The sequence below is a fragment of the Amblyomma mixtum genome, chromosome 9, assembly GCF_055824585.1.
Source record: "Amblyomma mixtum isolate Tamu chromosome 9, ASM5582458v1, whole genome shotgun sequence".
NCBI classification, from domain to species: Eukaryota; Metazoa; Arthropoda; class Arachnida; order Ixodida; family Ixodidae; genus Amblyomma; species Amblyomma mixtum.
In genome coordinates, this window is record NC_143020.1 from 83947793 (window position 1) to 83955952 (window position 8160).

Below are 8160 nucleotides of genomic sequence, written 5' to 3' on the forward strand. Positions count from 1 at the left end.
TCTGTTCTGCTATGGAACGCATCCTTTCGATGTCACTGGTGTGGGAGCAACTCGTTATGGCCGAGACTGGATTCAGTGCGCGTGGTTTTCGCTGTGAACTTTAAAATGTGGTTCACTGGCTAACGACATTGCCCGAGTTGTCATGCCTGTGTCAAGTCGTCGTGGGGGTGGTAGAGCAGCGGAAGGCCCTGCAACCCTTCCAAACGGGACTGTGTTTGGGTAAACTCGGCCCGGAAGATAGAAAATACCTAAAAAAAGCGCACCTTGGACACCCCTTAAGAAATTAGAATTGCCCTCGGTCCCGCTAAACTCAATAAGGGCAGGGAGTTTTCGGTATAAAGCTGTTTTAACACTGGCAGTAACCTCGAGCATCGCTGGAAGATACGGCGCCTAACCACAACTGTTACAGAGCGCTGTGGTTGTAACCAGTCGTGTAGTCAGCACAGCGATTAGTCCGTGAACAAAAGCATATACAGAAAGAAATAAAATAACATCGAAGCAATAAAATATGGCGCGGCAATTATGTGAGAAAAAGTTGTAGAAACTACACATGGTTGCGGAAACCTGGTTGTGGGTATTCGCCTGCCTGGTGTAAAACCCTTCACTGTCGACTGTAGTGTTAGCGCTTATCGGAGCTAACCTGCCACAGCGCACTGCAGCCCTGTTAGATGTCCCCCAGCTTGCTGTGCGCCGCTTCGAATCTCTCTTTGCGCAGATTACATCAGCGTTAGGATATTGCGGTTGCACGACACGAGCAAGAAGTCATGTATCATGCTACAGAGCGCTTTCACTGGCAACTCAACAAAAGCTTTCGTACTAAGATTGCCGTCGTGAAGTCGTGCTTCAGGCTGTGGCCAGGCGAAAGACGACGGAGAACATGCTTACAGGTGCACTGATCTCCTTAAGGGCTAATGACGAGAGCACCTCATCACGACCGATAGCCACTTTTTCGCTCATGACGAAATCACCTTTTTATGAACACTTTGGTGCTTTCAAAGCTGCGTTTTATGAACTGTGTTTTTAGATTTAAAACATTGGGAAAGTATCCGGAATAATTTCTACCACCTGGGGCCCTTTAACGTGCACTGACATCGCACAGTACAGGGGCTTTTAGAATTTCGCCTCCATTTCACCGCGGCCGGTATCGAACCCGCGTCTTACGGGTCAGCGGCCGAGCACCATTACCCCTGAGACACCGCGGCGGCATGTTTTAAGACATCTGTCTATCTAGAGCGCCAACTGGTGAAGCGATGGCTTCCGGCCCCCGCACAGTAGTATAGTATAGACTTCACTGAGGTCAACATCCGCCGTCTGCTATCACGTGACCACCCCGTGCCTATCATCGTTCGTGCCTCGCGTCAAACTCCTCGTCGTGATGTCGGGCGCGCGTCTTCAACAAAACGGCACCAAGGACCTTGAAAATAATATCCTTTATGGTAAAATTCTCAAGAGATACATAAAAGTTTAAAATAAATGAGAGAGGAAGCCTGCGCCGAACCGGAGGTTACCGCAGGCAAAGCTTTTATGAACTGTGTTTTTAGATTTAAAACATTGGGAAAGTATTCGTTCTTCCGTCCGCGCTTTTGTGAAATGAGTCTTTCAAAACTAGATGGCAAAAGGCGTTCCTGGCTTATCGGGGCTCGCCCTGTCAACAAAAGATTTCCCCTCTCTTTCAAGCAAACATAGCATCATCCATGCAGCGTTATTGTGCGGAGGAGTGTCATCGGCCGACGATGACAGCGCAAGGGATGAGGAAGTCTACTTCGAGTTTTATTTTTCCTTCGAAGATGATAGTGATAAGACTGTTACGTCAAGAACATCCGCAAGGATACCAGGGTCTGGTGAAGGTGGTGGGAGAATGCCGTATGCTGAGTACCGTGTTTTCAGCGCGACCACATCGTACGTAGCGTGCGGTAGTTAGCACAGGATCAATGCACACGTAGTGCATTTCGTGTGTTACTATTTAGAACACTCCTTTCTTTCATAAGATCGAAGTATAGACCATACATAGGGCTAATATAACATTGTTTCCTGCTGTAAAATGTTTTCACATATAATATTTTTGTGTTTTACACATGTTATTGAAGCAGTTCGCGTCACAGGAAAGTGAGCCCATTTGGTACCTTTTCTTTAATGAGCCCGGACTTGGTTGAAAGAAACCACGATTCACCTCATCATTAACTTGCACCTCACTTGGAAGATAGCTCTAGAAAACAACGTTTTATTTTGCCTACCTAGGCTGAAACGTGTTAAAACGTTTGGCAGGTGCGAAGCCAAGAAGTCAGTAACATATAGTGCTGCAGCTATTCGAACCAGTACTATTTCATACGCGCCGCCATTTATGACATCTTTATAAAGCCAACATAATCAACTAGGCATTACCGGCAGGACTGGCTAGAAAAGTGATGGGGACTTTTAAAGCAAACTACAAACAGAAAATCAAAGACAGATCTTGGCGCCTTCGGTAACGTCTGCACACTTCACAAATGGTGTGCAGTTGGGCTTACCTGGCGAGATTAGTCGTCGGGTGGAGTTTCCTCATTTTGGAGCATGAACTGAAAGCCACTTCAGTTCTGCCTCTCTCCTCCCCCGCTCCGCAGCCCGCTTCTCTACATGGGTCTACACGGAAATTTTATGAGGTGGTCCTCAGCGCTTCTTAAAAGTGTGGCCGCGGCGGCAGAATATGAACAGAGGTGAAACGCGCGGCGCCCGTGGGCTTTACGACGTCAGGGCCTATTAAAGAACTCCAGTTGGTGTAAAGTATTCCGAAGCTCTCCGTTGCGGTGTCCCTCATTGCCCAATCAGTTTGGTAAGTCAAACCCAATTTACCATACCATACCATACCATACCATACCATACCATACCATACCATACCAATCATTCGTTACCATGCCATATCATTCAATACTACACCATGCCATGCCATACCATACCGTACCATACCATATCACACCACACCACACCGCACCATACCATACCATACCATACCATACCATACCATACCATACCATACCATATCATTCAATACTACACCATGCCATACCATACCGTACCATATCACACCACACCACACCACAGCATACCATACCATACCATACCATACCATACCATACCATACCATACCATACCATACCATACCACACCTTACCTTACCATACCATACCATACCATACTTTACCATACGATAGAGAGAATTAATGCGCTTGAAATATATGGCGAAATATTTATTTTGAATGCATGAATGAAATAAAATATGCAGAAGATAGGTTCCAGAAATTTCCTGCTCGGTAGGCTACATACAGATTTAAAATCTGTAAAAAATACTTCACTGAAAGCATGCTTTTACCACGTTTCAAATGCATGAAAAAATATAAGTGCGATTTTAGCATCCTGTCAGTGTATTAAAAATGTACTTTCATAAATGCGAAACCGAGTAGTTCGGAATATACTTCAGTTCTAACAAACAGGCAGTCGTCTAAGCAGATTTGCAGCACACTTCTATCTTTCGTAGAAAAATCTAGGGCTCGAGAAAGCGTTTCAGGGAATCACATTTGTATATTACAAATGTCTTAGAGGTGTACTTTGGTAAATACGAAATCAATTCATCCCAAGTGCACTTCGATTCGAACAAAGGGCCAGCTGTCTAAAGGTATTCGCAGCACAGTTCAAGCTGCCGTGGAACAATCTAGTTAGTGCTCGAAACCACGTTTCGGGAACAGCCAGAGCTCTTCCTTTTTTTTGTATTCCTTTCGTTTATCTTAAGTTATAGAAGGATGACAACCCCCACTTATCTGCATTTATGCGCGGAGAACGTGATAGCATAGACCGCAAGTACGTCTGGGACACGTCTTCCGACATATTTTCATAGGTCTTTGTGAAACTTCAAATAACCCAAAGCATTGCATTTCGGCTTTGTCATTGGATCGAGAGCAGTAGGGGCAGGGTGGGCGTGGTGTCACATGAGCAAATCACAAAGGTGAAAACGAAAAGCACACTGAATTTGAAAAACAGTTGTTCTCACATATTGGCCATGGTTTCATTCGTCAAACGCAAAACAGGAGAAATACTCGTAGCAAAGCTAAGACGTTTTATTTCGGAACACATGTCGAGAGATCAAAATGTGTTTCGGTCTCTCACACCATGCTAAGCGATCTTGGATGTATGCCTCTCGTGGCTAATATAAATACATCAAAGTTATCATTGCCGTCATTATGTACTATATTACGGTTACGGCAGGATAAAAGCCTTTTTCTCATCGTCATGAACATTAGTCCACCTTAGACTACTGAGGGACGCGTTGTCCGGTGGAAGCCATTCACTTTACAATACATTACAATACAATACGATACGATACGATACGATACAAGACAATAAAAATGCCTTTATTTCAACATAAGGTGATATTAGGAGGTGCACCCAAAAAGCCTTACATTCCTTCGAATCCAGCAAAACTCCTAATCTCGTTTCTTTATCGTGAGATTCGTTTTCACTTTGTCTTATAATGTGCTACAGCGTGCAATGTCATCATTTCATGAAAAATAAAGCCGAAGCGCGAAATTTTTTCAGTAGATGTGTTTTGCAGCTGGTTAGACATGACATGTCGTAATGTTCCATGACGAAAAATAATTTCCCGTAAATCAGCATCCACCCCTTTCCAACGCAGTTATTGAAGGCAGTTATTTTCGACCACGGTTTCCTCTAGCACTACTGCCGTTGCTGTACAAACGCTTACAAGTTCCAGAGGAGATGAAATCTCTTGACAAGACAATCGGCTTCGAAACAGTTTTTGCTGTGTTTTAAATGTTGGAGAAATTGGAGGGTGTGCATTGTCCTGAAAAAGATTTATTTGATGCGCACTCGAAAGGGCAAGTTATCTTTGGCGTCGACAAAATCATGAGAAGGGAGCGATAATGCGTAGTTAAAGTAGGAGAAACAGCTTACACAGCGAATATAAAGCAGAATACAGTGAGCCAAACAGCTCTCAACGCCAAAATGAAATCCCGGCACCTGTGCTAGATCCCGGCACCAAAAAGCCCGGCACCTCCAGTGCTCAGTCGAACTCGTTCCTGTGACCGGTTCTGGCTCCATATGTCTGCGGTGTCTAGGCGCTGAGCGCTGGCTGGCCTTTATTCATTAAGAACGAATCATTTGGTTCGTCACGTGAATCAAATCGTGAGAGCGAGCGGTCGGAGCGGCGGTCGACGCAGCAGCGGAACGAGCTTAACAGCGGCGACAAGTGTGGTATGATGTCACAACCACACCTCCGGCGATCCTCCAGTTAGATATCAAATCCAAGCGACAGTTGACCTTAAGCTTTGTATGCCAGAAGTGGGCCTTTTCTCACCAAAAAGAACGGCGCCAACCTGAAGCAGGGAAGGCTTTGGGCATAGAATAATGTATTCTGTGGGCGAATTTTCATAGGCCTTTATGACAGCCTCCAGCGAAGCAAAGCCCCGCGTTTCGTCTTTTGCATTGAATGGATACAATTAGCAAAGGGGCGTGGCGCTGCCTGAGCCAACCGCAAAAAAAAAATAGATTCTAGGATTTGAAAACCAGTAGTTCTTACTTACTGGCTAGGCATCCTTTCTTCAACGTAATAAAAAGAAATATGGTAGCAGCAGTAGTAGAAGCGCTTTTATCAGAACATAAATAGATAGGTTACCTTATGCTTCGCGTGCCACACCTAGCCACACAAGCCATACCACACCACCAAGCCACACCTTATGCTTCGCGTGCCACACCATAATTACTACGCTCAGAAAGATGGTACACCAATGAAATGCAACTGCGCTGAAGTAATTTTGTGCTATGCTGAGCCGCTGAAATTGTTCTTCTTGTAAAAAAAAAAATGTTAAGGCGAAAGCCTGTCTCATCGTTGTAAGCAGCAGTTGTCGACAGAAATGTCACGCTTTTCATGGTCGAAACGGTCGTGACATCACAGTGCGCGAATTTCAAACGGGGCCAATTGTACTTTGGCTACTAACCATGCAACCAATTGAAGGTGATGCTCCAAGTGGGACTGAGCTTAGTTAATAGCTTAATTACCCAAATAGCCTAATTAAGTTTTCTAGTCAGGCCATACAAATAAATAAAACCGAGTAGGAAATTGGTCGAGCTTGGAATCGAACACCGGTCTTCGGCGTGCGAGACGAGCGAGCTATCCAGTCCGCCATGCCAGCGCGATGGTTTGGAATGAACAAAGGCGCGTCTATAATGAATACGGTGTCTTCGCTCACTCCCATCCTCCTCCCTTTCTGCTGGCGAGGTTCAGGTGTCCACCGAGGTATGAGAGACAGATACATTTTCTTTCCTCAAAAACCAGTTTACCGACGAGCGAGGCGTAGAACCGAATGGGCGACGGCGTTCTATGGACTCCCTGGCAGCGTTGCAAGACGTTGTCGCGTTCCACACTCAGAGGCGAAGCTTAACATTTTAACCACACATCAGTGACCACACTTTAGGTCAAAAAAAGTGCTCCCCTGAATTTTGACGGCTGTCCATCGAGATATGCGAGACAGTTACTGCGTAATTTCCTTTCCTCAGATACAATTTTCATTTTCTTCATTACAGGCCCTCTTTGTCTTCTTTCACTCCCACTTCCTCCCTTCTTCTACGGTGCGATTCAGGTGTCCACCGAGATGACAGAGAATTACTGCGCCATTTCCTTTCCTCAAAAAGCGTTGCGTTCAAAGGGCAAGGCATCGCGCCGAACGGGTGCTGGCGTTCCGTGGACTCCCTGGCAGCGTTACAACACGCTCTCGCGTTCCACTCGTAAAGGCGAAACTTAAGCGTCATTAATTAGCAGTGAACTAGTTTTCTGGCATTAATCAGTAATTAAGCATTAATTAGTGATTTGCCATCACTTAGTAATTAGTACTCGATTATATGTGACGCCACCAGTGCCACAGAAGCAGCGAAAGTGGTGCGGAAAACGCTTTCGCCTCTACGCACTTTAGACAGTCAAAGTGCCCCCTGAATTTTACAATCGTGAGAGGGCAGTTTCGTCACGCTGCTCTCGGACTGCTTATATCCGGCTTAAGGCGCAGATCTCGGTAAGTTGCTACAAACTTAGCAACTTAGAAGTGACTTTACACAGCGCAACACACAAGTGACAGCAGGCCGTGGTGTCAGTTCTTTCCTGTCTTTCGTACGTTGCTCTGTGTAAAGCCGCTTCTATATCTGACTCTAGCTGCCGCGCATGATGCAAGCTAACAGTAACTCAAAACAAGGAGCACAGGGGATGTTCTTTTCTCTATGGATTAAGCTATGGCGATAGTTGTGCAATCTTCTGCATTCGGGGTACTTATGTGTAGTGTAACCGAACATTGAGAATATTCCCCAGAGCCACCCTCGTCAATAGCGGCGAACGTAGTACGTTGTCTCTTACCCTGAGTATCACGTTCCGAAATGATCGTACGGTGAGGACAGAAGCTGTGCGAGAACCCTCACTTCCGGTAGCTTGTAACCGAGAAGAGATGCGTATGCTTGTTGGCGTTCTTTCGTAGAACGCTTTGGCGACGGCATACGTGCAACATTCACAGCCATCCTCCTCAGGCAGATCGGCTGGAGGTAGATGGGACAATTTAAAGCGCAGCTCTTATGTGCCTCTTCCTGCGTTCCGCGTCATAGTCGCGTAGCCGGTTGTCCAAGTAGTAGAGGGAATTAAACGCCACCTGGAATGTGGCTGCCACTGGAAGATTCCGGAGAGCTTAGTTTAGTTTATGGTGGTTTAACGAGCCAAAGCACCTCAGATTATGGGGGGCGCCGCTGTGAAGGGCTCCGGGAATTTCGACCACCTGGGGTTCTTTAACGTGCACTGACACGCACAGCACACGGGCCTCTAGAATTTTCCCCGCTATAGCAATTCAACCGTCGCGGCCACGGGATCGACCCGCGTCTTTCGGGACCGCAGCCGAGCGCCGTAACCACTGAGCCACAGCTGCGGCTCTCAAGAACGTCCTTTCCAGTCTAAACCAGTCCTCTTATGCAAGCAATCTTGGTAATCACTGTTCGCGAGGGTGTGCTTTTCTTTACACTTTTTTTATGGGGTGTATAAGCACGTACATGCTTTATTGTGTGGAGATTATTGCTGGAGTGTGCAATACTGATGGAGCACTCATGGCATCTCGCACCAATACTTTCGCGTAGACCGGTACCCAA